This window comes from Aquarana catesbeiana, linkage group LG07 (assembly GCF_042186555.1).
Source record: "Aquarana catesbeiana isolate 2022-GZ linkage group LG07, ASM4218655v1, whole genome shotgun sequence".
NCBI lineage: Eukaryota > Metazoa > Chordata > Amphibia > Anura > Ranidae > Aquarana > Aquarana catesbeiana.
Genome location: NC_133330.1, coordinates 191,701,634 through 191,714,035, shown reverse-complemented (window position 1 = coordinate 191,714,035; position 12,402 = coordinate 191,701,634). Strand labels below are relative to the sequence as shown.

The 12,402-nt window shown below is 41.2% G+C and overlaps 1 long non-coding RNA gene across 1 annotated transcript; it reads right to left on the bottom strand.

Moving 5' to 3' along the window:
• Positions 1-3,542: 3,542 nt before the first annotated feature.
• On the bottom strand, positions 3,543-11,603 carry LOC141103389 (uncharacterized). Its single transcript, XR_012235315.1, has 2 exons — positions 10,814-11,603; positions 3,543-6,524 (listed from the first exon to the last, which is right to left on the bottom strand). It is a non-coding gene; the product is annotated as an uncharacterized lncRNA (long non-coding RNA).
• Positions 11,604-12,402: the final 799 nt, after the last annotated feature.

Below are 12,402 nucleotides of genomic sequence, written 5' to 3'. Positions count from 1 at the left end.
AAATTTATGGGGGGGGATATGTTTTGGACAGGTAACCCTCTCCACTTCATTGAGAGATGAATGCCTAAATAATGTATATTACTCCTTACTTACACTATTGGCAGCCCACTGGACAGGTAAGAAGTGTCATAATACAAAGAGATATATACACACTGTACACATTTTTGCACATTTTTACATTCTGCTATTACCTATCAAGATAATAATAGGATACAAAAACTTTGAACATTACCATTTGAAAGTATTCAGGCAGGCCGTTGCACTACATGCTTTGGGGAATTCATCCATAAATCTGACCACAAAAGAGGTAGGTATAGTGTGTATGGGTTTGGCAAAGTCAGGAGATAGAGGATTGGTATCAGCTGAGTTAGCAGTTGGGGGGAGGGAGGGTTCAAAATGATTTTGGGACCCAAAAAAAAAGCCTCTGGCACTCTGCAAGTATTTCAAGCACACATCACAATTTTCAACATTTTAGGGGGTATTTAGGGTAAAACACTACTATGGAGCTGACAAAATACATTGTTAAGTGACTACACAAGGTGAATATAGGCCCAGGAAAGCATGCTGGGGAGGTAAGTGAAGGCAAATATGTATGAAGGAAAAAAAAACATTACATAAAAATCCAGCATGCATGAGGATAAAGGGGACATTCACAGCGTATTACAATCATGGTAATTAGGAAATGAGGAAAGAAATACAATATATTATCAAACATTAAATACAATAAAATGTGATGTTAAAGGATAAAAATCTTACCTTAATATAGTCCTTCTGCAGGACCTGGATGATGGCAGAACAGGTCTCCGGGATAATGATCCCCAGAGCTTGGGGGGAGATGCCTGTCGAGAACTTAAGGTCCTGCAGGCTTCTCCCCATCGCCAAGTACCGCAGGGTGGAGACTAGCTTCTGCTCCGGAGTGATGGCTTGCCTCATGCAGGTATCCTACCTGCTGATATAGGGGGTCAGCAAAGCCAACAAATGGTGAAATACGGGGTCCGTCATCCTGAGAAAGTTCCTGAAATCGTCAGGATTATTCTCACGGATCTCACGGAGCAAAGACATGTGACACAACTGGTCATGCTTTAGCAACCAATTCTTGGTCCATGAACTCCTCCCCACCCTGTTCATGGACTGGGCTTGTGTCAAAGTAAGGACCCCAACACCAAGCCCCCGCACAGCACAAACTCCACGATGAGTACGTATACGCAACATGGCTAGAAAACAGTCGGCTGTTCAGAACGAAGTAACAGAACGCACTGAAGAACAGCAAGGCCTGTGAAGAGCGACCTGAAAATCAGTACCGAACGAACAAGAACACAATGAAAAATCAATGGTAACTCGCTGCACGCACTGAAGACCAGATACAAACCCACAAGCACAAACTGAACAGCAGAAATACGATCTGAAAACCACGATTTTCAAAAAGCGCAAATCGTCTCTCACCAAACTGTTACTAACACGAGATTAGCAAAAGGAGCCCAAAGGGTGCCACGCTTGATACTGAACTGCCCTTTTATAGTCTCGTCGTATGTGGTGTACGTGACTGCGTTCTTGGCGTTCAGAAATTCCGACAACTTTGTGCGACCGTGTATACGCAAAACAAGTTTGAGCCAACATCCGTCGTAAAAAATCTATGGATTTTGTTGTCCGAATGTCCGATCAATGTCCGACCGTGTGTACAGGGCATACACTTTCATAAAGACCAAGTAAAATACACTAATTTGGGTTATGTTTACCAAAGATATGTAGCAGTATAAATTTGCCAAAATTTATGAAGAAAAATTACTAATTTTTACTAATTACTAATTTTTACTAATTACTAAATTACAAAATTTTATGAAACAAAAAAAAAGGCATTTTTTTCACAAAATTTACGATCTTTTTTTATTTATAGCACAAAAAATAAAACACCCACTAGTGATTAAATACCACCAAAAGAAAGCTCTATTTGTGTGAAAAAAAGGACGCAAATTTCATATGGGTACAGTGTTGCATGACTGAGTAATTGTCATTCAAAGTGTGAGAGCGCTGAAAGCTGAAAATTGGTCTGGGCAGGAAGGGGATGTAAGTGCACTGTATTGAGGTGGTTAAAGTGACTCTAAACTCTGGTTAAAAAAAAATATATATATATATTCGGGTATGTATTCTAAATTTAAAAAAGTACCTGCTATTGCGTTCAGCCTTCTCCAAATACCTTTTTTTTTTTTTGCTGTGATTTGATTCCCTGTTAGACTGTGGCTATGTTCATTCTCATGGTCCCAGTGTATGTAGGAATGTAGCCATTCTCTCTTGCTTACTCCCAAGATGGACTAGGGACAACGGCTTATGGGATTAGTAGAGTGCATTGAACAGTGCACATAACGGCAACTAACGTTCACTGCTAATTCTAACCCCCCAATCTGCCAATCAGTGCCCATCAATGATGCCAATCAGTGCCCATCAATGATGCCTGTCAGTGCCTCCTCATCAGTGATGTTTATCAGTGCCATTTATCAGTGTCCATCAGTGACACCCATCAGTGCCACCTATCAGTGCCGCCTATCAGTGTCCAGTGCCGCCTATCAGTGCCCATCAGTGCCATCTATAAGTACCCATCAGTGAAGCCTTTCAGTGCCCATCAGTGTCACCTATCAGCGCCCATCAGTGCTGCATATCAGTGCCGCCTATCAGTGCCCATTGGTGCTGCATATTAGTGCCTATCAGTGCAGCCTCATTAGTGCCCATTAGTGAAGGAAAAAACGTACTTATTTAAAAAATTTTATAACAGAAACCAAAAAAACTTTTTTTTTTTGTTAAAATATTTTTATTTGTTTAGCAAAAAATAAAAACCCCAGTGGTGATCAAATACCACCAAAAGAAAGCTCTATTTATGGGGAAAAAATGCTAAAAATTGTTTGGGTACAGTGTTACATGACCGCGCAATTGTCATTTAAAAAGCGACAGCGCTGAAAGTTGAAAATTGGCCTGGGAAAATTGGCATGGGCAGGAAGTGGGGAAAGTGCCCTGTATAAGTACCTTAGTTTGTCGCCATTCCACGAGCGTACACAATTTTAAAGCATGACATGTTAGGTATCTATTTACTCGGCATAACATAATCTTTCATATTATACAATAAATTGGGGTGTATATTTTGTTTTGTTTTTTAATTCATTAAAATGTATTTTTTCCCAAGAAATTGAGTTTGAAACACTGCTGCGCAAATACCGTGTGGCATAAGCAAAAAAGCAAACCCCATTTTATTCCCTATTGTCTCTGCTGAGAAAATGATGTAATGTTTTTTCTTGCAAAAAATACTGATTTAAACTAGTAAACAAAAAGTTCCAGTGGTCTTCAAGTGGTTAACAGACTAAGCTGCCCCAGACATATTAACAGTTAGAGGGTTGAGACAAACCATTTCTAAGGGTAGTGGTCAACTGGTCAACTGGTCAACTGGTCAAGTGCGCCCCCAAACCTTTTCCTTGCTCGAGCTGAACTTGGACATCAAGAAGGCCTCTTCAATCGATTGGAAAAATGAGTGATATGAACGACACCACACAAGTCAGTTGGATATCGCAAATATATCTTTATGTTTCTCTTTCCCTGGTATATATGATAACAATTCAATATACATCATAAGGGGCAAACCAAGGGGCGGTCCCTTAGCTTATCCAATCACAAGAGTACAAGTATCACAAGTTACATGGTATATGGCATATAGAAAAAAGACAATGACCTTTCTGCTAGATGACGTGCTTAAAAAGTACCTAATAAAAAAAGTTACCCCAAAGTTTCCTTATCAAATATATATATATATATATATTTTTTTTTCTTAGCTTAATTCCTACAAAAGAGAGTAATATAGAAATAACCTTTAAAGGTACTTTCGATAAGGTGCCTCCTGGCATTAGGCCCAGACTTGTGGTGAGATGTCCTGTCTTGTTCCTGTACATATGTACAAGATCTGTCACCGCAAACCTTCTGTTTTTGCAAACAGCTCGCAGTAAAATTTCCACTTAAACATTGTCAAAGCCTTGCATAAAAAGCATTTCAAAAAGGAGTTCAGGCCTATTATCAAAAATATATATATATAGTAAACCAAGTGAACCAAAGTGCAGCCATTTTCCTTACAATCCCTCCTTTGATCATGGGAGGATTTCATTCTCCCTGATCATTAATTTCCTAATGTTTGGAATACCAGGTGTGTTCTGTGTAGAACATAGCCGTGGCTTCTTCTGGCTCAATGTGGAGGGGGTCTACGTAGAACATAGTCATGGTTTCCCTGAGCTCAGACTCTGGTTTAATTTTTGCTGAAATGTTAGGGACTTTACTAGTAATATAAAATAGGAATTTGATAGTGGCATAGATAGCGATACCTAGGAACACTATCATGATCAATATCATGCCTGCCTTTTTAAAGAAACCCATTACACTATCCCAAAACGACCCGAACCATCCCCCAATTCCTGAGAGTGGGTTCCAAGAGTCTCCCAGTCTCCTCATTTGTGTTTGCAACTTTGCTCTCTCCTCCTGGTGTCCTTTAATTATATCATAATAGTCTGGTACCTCTAAATCTTCACTGGGTTTGGTTAAATTGTTCATATATGTGCAACATAGGCTTTTATCCCCTGTCACATCACATAGTCCTGTCAGTACCATCATCATCCTCTCTTGACGCTGTTTGATTATTTCTTGTTCAAACAGGATTTTCCTCAATTCCTCATTTATGAAGCCCACATCAGCTGATGTTTTATTCATCCAGGAATCTACTAGTTCCCCAAACTCATCTACCTTTGTTAGTGCATTGTACATGCCTGCCCCTCCTATGGAAGCGAATACCTTGTCCCACCAGGTTGTGATCTCTCTTTTGTGCCTCCCAAACTCTAAATGACCATGTGCTGGTATCATCTCAACAGGGGAGTCCCCTGGAGTAGCACCCATGAAAGGAATCATTTCTACCAGGGTGCACCACCCTGAGGTCTTTCTATCGAGGGGATATGGGATGGTGGTGTGACACCAAAGGCCGCAGCACACCATCCATCCGTGGGGCATATGCGGGGCGGGTACATCCCCAGATGAATGTAGGTTGAACCTTAGTCCCACTAGGCACATCCAGTCCCCTATGGAGGGTGCCTCATCCTCCCGCTCCTCCATCCATGAACTATTCATATGTGTGCTGATAAGCCAAGATTCTGTGATCGAGCTATTCCCTTTCATACAATTTGAAATACTGTAGGAGGACATGTTCCCAATGCGTTCATCAGGGTCTGTTATGTTGTGTGTGAGAAGTCCCTCTATATCTAGTGTCCCATTGGCTATGAGCCCCAAATTTACCGTGTAAAATTTACTACTGTGTCTCTGCAAAATCTACCGTTATACAAGTCTTTACCTGCTCCATTAAGATTAAATTGTGGACTCCTGGTGTATCCTGTAAAGAGAAGGGGTTTACTATTGGTTGTGAGGTCCCGGGTACTGAATAAGTTTCAGGATCTAGCTGTGCCCCATTATTAATACTTCTAAAGTCTGGTCTTAGGAGTTCCCTTCTGGATTCTAAAAAATTGGAATTCTGATTTGGGGGCCTTTTTTCATACTAGTATCATTTAATGGTGCAAAGGGAGCATAATTTGATCTTTTATTTTGAATAACTTGGCTGATTCCTATATCTCTGAGTTTGGCCTTTTTAAACTTGGACACCAGGCTCTGACTTGGTTTATGATTGGGATCCATACACCAAGTCCTTTCTACTCCCTTATATTTGGCTGTAAAGACAATGGCTGCTATGTGACAATTCCCATCCCTCCTTTGAATATGATACCCCGTAACGGCTTGAGATTGGGCTTTGGACATCTGTCCGGCTATTTGAGTGCAGCAGGGATAAATAGAATTTCCCATAAAACCTCGCCGAGTACGGTTAGTATAATTAGAGGGGAGCTGAAAATTACAACTGTTAGTCATCCAACATACAAAGGTAGTTATCAGAATAATCTTAAAAGTAACCAGGATGGCAAAAACTAAAATTATTTGAGTGGTACATTTCCAGGGCTGTTCAGGTGGGTCCTGGGAACCTGGGGGAAATACCTGAACATCATGTCATTAGGTCTAAAGTCTCTGGGGCTCCGGAGTCCTTTAGGGAGGGTGCTGCAGGGGGTTTGCTTAGTGTTTCTGGGGCTCCCAAGTCCTCTAGGGAGGGTGCTGCAGAGGGATTGCTTAAGATCTCTAGGGATTGGGGGGGGGGGGGTTGGGGGGCTTTCGGGTGGAGATAGTAGAGGGCTTGGGCAGGGGTTTGAGTTCAATGTCTTTCTTTTGTGGTCCTTGGCTTGCTTCTAGGCTTGGTTTCTTTTTCTTTCGTGGTCCTTGGCTTGCTTCCATGCTTGGTGCTTTCTTTATCCTTGATGCGTGGATCCATTGTGGTCCTTGGTCTGTGAGGATGGCAGTCCGGGTTGCTTTAAGTACTTCAAATGGTCCTTGGTAGATGGGCCCTGGTACCTTCCTTGCTGCAAGCTGCTTTATCAAGACTCTGTCACCGGGTATGAAGGGGTGTGTAGGTTCTGTGGAAAGAGGAGGAAAAGTGACAGCTACCTTGTCATAGTTTTCAGTAAGGCTACTTACCAGATGTTTCACGTGCTCTTCCTGTAAGGAATAAAGATTAACCTCCTCTCCCTCAATTGCTTTCTTTTGGGCCGGCCTTCCCATTAGTATTTCATATGGGGATAAGCCTGTCCTACTGTGGGGGGTGGTTCTTATCTGGAAGAGGACCCCTAGCCTTACTGAAAGCCGTGGAGATAAGACAGCAATAGGGGCGCTGCTGCTCTAGGTATCCCTATGACTCCCTCCTTGTTTGTCCAGAGACCTGTAGGGTCTCTGGTCAAACCTGAATCGCTCCAGTAGTCCAGGTCATCAGCAGATGCCTGTTTTTGCAAGAGTGCAGATGTGTGTTGGAACGAGGGGGTGTTAAAGTCATTCTGGAATAATAGGAGCTTTGTGTCATGTGGTTGTGGCTGCCTTTCTGCTGCAGCTTTTGCTACTCTGTCTGCTAGAGCGTTTCCCTGTGACTCTAGAGATCCGTCAGTGGCATGTCCCTTAACTTTGACAATGTTTAATTTATCGGGCTGTTGTATTGCATTAATTAGATCGTACACGTAACCACTGTTATTTATTTTTTTGTTATCTGCGGTGCGGAAACCACGCCTAAACCAGATCATGCAATAATCGTGCGCGACTCCGAATGCGTACCTACTGTCTGTGTAAATGTTCACCTTTTTTCCTTTGTGTATTAAACATGCCCTGGTGAGTGCATACAGCTCAGCTTGTTGTGCGGAGGTTGCGCCAGTAAGGTAACCATCCTCTAGAATGAGATCCGGTAGCATTACCACCGAATAGCCTGTCTTGTATTGATTGTCTGCTGGACGTGTGCAGCTACCATCTATAAAGACATTAGGGTAGTCTGGATTAGGCAGATCAGTGAGATCTCCTCAAGGTGCTGTGACAGTGAGAAGTTCTTGTGTACAGTCATGACAGTCTTGGGGAGTGACTGGGAGTTTTAGCAAAGCGTGTAAGAGTTTGATTGCCGGTGTTACTTCAGCACAGCTTTTGACAGTTAAGTTGTGCGTGTTTGTAAGAATGATTTCATACCCTGATGAACGTTGCGTAGTCATGTGTTGGGTGTTCATGTTTTGTAACAAATGGAGGACACTGTGTGATGTGTATAGGGTGGTTGGAGTCCTTAAAGTGATCTTTTGTGCTTCTTTTACAGTCATTGCACAGGCTGCCAACGCTTGCAAGCAGCCCGGCATCCCTTGGACTGTCACTGGTAATTTTTTTGAGATGTAGGCTACGGGGCGGTAGTGGGTGCCATGCATTTGGGCTAGAACTGCAGCAAAGGCATGACCCCTGACCACACAGTATAGGGCATAGGGCTTTTCATAATTTGCCAAGCCGAGGGCCGGGGCCAAGGCTAGTGATTTCAAAAGAATTTGAAAGGCTTCAGTCATTTCTGGGGTGTATGTGATCAGCTTTGGCGCCTGTGCTGTTGTAGCCTGCCTTAGCAGAGAGTCATAGTAGGAACAATCAGGAATCCACTGTCTGCAGTAGACTATTGAACCTAGAAAGGACAATAGTGATGCTTTGTCCTTTGGTGGGCCGAGACAAGTGAGGGCTTCGACCCGTTTTGGAGACACCATCCGTGTTCCCTCTGCAATGACGCACCCCAGGTACTCTACCTGCTCTTGGGCCCATTGAATCTTCTTTCTAGACTCGAGATGACCCTTGAGTGCTAGGTGCGACATCAGACTCTCGGAATCGACCTCACATTGTGCCCTACTTTCACTACATATCAGTAGATCATCAACATACTGCAAGAGTGTGGATTTCATTGGGGGGACCCAGTCATCCAAGGTGGCTTTAAGCACCATTGAGAAGGCTGCCGGACTGTCCACATAACCTTGCGGAAGCCTGGTCCAGGTTAGTTGCTGGCCAACGGCCTGCTCGGTGGACCATGTGAAAGAAAAGATGTCTTGGAAGTCCTCATGCACTTCTATACTGAAAAATGCGTTTGACAGGTCTAGTACCGTGTATATGGAGGACCGTGCAGGAATATTGATGAATATCCCTGAAATGTCTGCCACTAGTGGGGGTAAGGGTTGTATACTTTTGTTGACTACCCTAAGATCCTGCACCATCCTCCATTCCCCGTTAGCCTTCCTTACTGGATTAATTGGTGTGTTCCAGGGACTAATTATAGGCCTTAGAATACCTAATGTTAGGTATTCTTCTATCAGAGGCTGAAGTCCCATGATCTTTTCTTTTGGCAAAGGGTATTGTTTCTGGAATGTGGGTACTGTGTCTGGTTTGAAGGTAGGTACATATGGTGTACAAGGTATGTGTCCTACATCAGTTTTGGACTTTGCCCAGATGGTATGTGTTTCTAAGTATGTAGGAACTGACATGAAGTAACACAGAAAATCTTGTCTTTTTGGCATCTGTAAATCACAGTGAGGGGATTTGGCAATAATCCCTCCTTCTGTTGTAAAAGTTATATTCAGTTTTAATTTAGTCATTAGGTCCCTGCCCATTAGGCATAGGGGACATTGTGGTAATATTGCAAACTTAGATTTGGTTAACACTCTGTTCTCCAAGTCACAGACCTCTAGGAGAGGTGTAATTTTGTGTACCACATCAGTTCCATTGATCCCTATAGAGCAACCCTCCGTACAATCTTCACATAAAAAAAAATTTTCATCGTTTTTTTTTTTTTTTTGAAGACAGACTTTAATAAGTCTGTATTAAAAGACTGTGTATTTTATCTTAAGTGTTAAATCTGGCGTGTAATGAAAGGAAACCTAGAGCACTAACTAACTGCGTAGTTATTTCCTTTTTTTTTTTTTTTTTTTTTCTCTGTGCTCTCTGCTTGCTTTAAAACTACGTGTTTTGTATTCTGGCTTTCTACAGCGTGTGCAGCCTCTGCAGCTTTCAATTTCTGCGTTGTGGTATGTAAGATTTAAACCTTAATTTACCATCCCATAACTCTGCTAAACCCATCGTGAACAATGTATGGGCTAGGATACTATAGGGAGCCTCGGTCCAGCCGATCTCCACAACATATATATTTATTTTTTCTTTCTAAACATTGTAATTAGATACTGAGTCTCTTTTTCCTTTTTGCAGTATGCCAACAGGTTCAAACAGTGCCTTTAATTGCGGTAGTACTAATGCCGCAAACAATTCCCCACCATCTATTACAGTCAGTGAGATATTAGTACTTGAACCCTGTTGGCAAAAAGCAAATGTCCAAATTTTGCACCTGACTTCCTCTTTGCAAGAGATGTCAGTAGCAAAAAGAATTATTCAAATAACATGTTTTAATCAAAAGTTAGCCTTACCAATTTATGTATTACCTTAAAAAAGTGTTAACGCTCTACCCATATTTTAAATGGTAAAAACGTCCCTAATGTCACAATACTTCAAAGACCGAGGACAGACTTGATAAGTCTCCCCTGCTCTTCCAATAAGTGACATTACTCCCTGCACTGTCAATCCTTCTTGAAACACAAATTTGTGTAAACCAGTAATACAATCAGGACACTTTTTTTTTTTTTTTTTAAACTTTCCTTAAGATGACACTGAACGCCTGATTACAGCAAGGCAAAGAAAATATTTTTACTCACTGCATCAATGCCAGAATCATCCTGCCAACTATATATATCTTATACTTTAGAGTCAAAGCATTTATATATAAATCATTAAAAGTCAGCATCAATACATCACCAAATATTATAACATCACTCTACGTTTCATTATAATACAATGATAATACAATGCAGTGGAAAGGTGTCATCTTACCTTATCACACCTGACAAATTCCACACAGACAAACAGATTACCTTATTTTATGTACTTATTTTATCTCCTAAGCGAAAGAAAGGCAAGCAAAGAGGTTTGGGTTTTTCTGGCACACTCCATCAGATATCTTTATAAAACTTCTTACAGCACCTACTGTCTTAAAGGAACCTGATTATGACACAAATAACAATCCAAGACTAAAATTATCGCAGCGTCCTGCGTGATATTTTTTAACCCTTGGTGGCCACCTTAATTTCAATTAATACATCAATACATGCATCAATACATTATAGACGTTTTTGATGTCCAGTCCTATTTCTTAGTAAAATATTTACAATATTCTACCAGTCCTGGCCAACCTAGCGGGGACACTTATACAATAACTTTCCTCTTATTTTTTGACGAGCTACTTGACCTTACCAGATCCGACCTTATATATTCTGAAGTCCGGTCAAGCACAAGAAAACCACCTTGCAAAAGAAATTTAAAGAGACCTTACCTTTTTGGCTTTGGCCAAAATTCTTTTGGCTTTGGCTTGACCACCGGACTTCAGAATATATATCCCACTTCTGACACCATCTCTAAGGGTAGTGGTCAACTGGTCAACTGGTCAACTGGTCAAGTGCGCCCCCAAACCTTTTCCTTGCTCGAGCTGAACTTGGACATCAAGAAGGCCTCTTCAATCGATTGGAAAAATGAGTGATATGAACGACACCACACAAGTCAGTTGGATATCGCAAATATATCTTTATGTTTCTCTTTCCCTGGTATATATGATAACAATTCAATATACATCATAAGGGGCAAACCAAGGGGCGGTCCCTTAGCTTATCCAATCACAAGAGTACAAGTATCACAAGTTACATGGTATATGGCATATAGAAAAAAGACAATGACCTTTCTGCTAGATGACGTGCTTAAAAAGTACCTAATAAAAAAAGTTACCCCAAAGTTTCCTTATCAAATATATATATATATATATATATTTTTTTTTCTTAGCTTAATTCCTACAAAAGAGAGTAATATAGAAATAACCTTTAAAGGTACTTTCGATAAGGTGCCTCCTGGCATTAGGCCCAGACTTGTGGTGAGATGCCCTGTCTTGTTCCTGTACATATGTACAAGATCTGTCACCGCAAACCTTCTGTTTTTGCAAACAGCTCGCAGTAAAATTTCCACTTAAACATTGTCAAAGCCTTGCATAAAAAGCATTTCAAAAAGGAGTTCAGGCCTATTATCAAAAATATATATATATAGTAAACCAAGTGAACCAAAGTGCAGCCATTTTCCTTACACCATTTACAACTGACAGGTGTGCTTACAATGATTTGTTTTTATTATTTATAGTAAACCTTTATCCCAAAAGAAAAAAAAACAGTTTGCTGTTACTGCTTGTAGGCAGGCCCAGGGCTGGGGAACCTAACCTGGGAGAGATCACAAACACTGTCTAGGAAGCTATATAATAACTTGTACAGTGGGGATGGAAAGTATTCAGTCCCCCTTAAATTTTTCACTCTTTGTTATATTGCAGCCATTTGCTAAAATCATTTAAGTTCATTTTTTTCCTCATTAATGTACACACAGCATCCCATTTTGACAGAAAAACACAGAATTGTCGTCATGTTTGCAGATTTATTAAAAATGAAAAACTGAAATATCACATGGTCCTAAGTATTCAGACCCTTTGCTGTCACACTCATATATTTAACTCAGGTGCTGTCCATTTCTTCTGATCATACTTGAGATGGTTCTACACCTTCATTTGAGTCCAGCTGTGTTTGATTATACTGATTGGACTTGATTAGGAAAGCCACACACCTGTCTATATAAGACCTTACAGCTCACAGTGCATGTCAGAGCAAATGAGAATCATGAAGTCAAAGGAACTGCCTGAAGAGCTCAGAGACAGAATTGTGGCAAGGCACAGATCTGGCCAAGGTTAAAAAAAAAAATTCTGCTGCACTTAAGGTTCCTAACAGCACAGTGGCCTCCATAATCCTTAAATGGAAGACATTTGGGAGGACCAGAACCCTTCCTAGAGCTGGCCGTCCGGCCAAACTGAGCTATCGGGGGAGAAGAGCCTTGGTG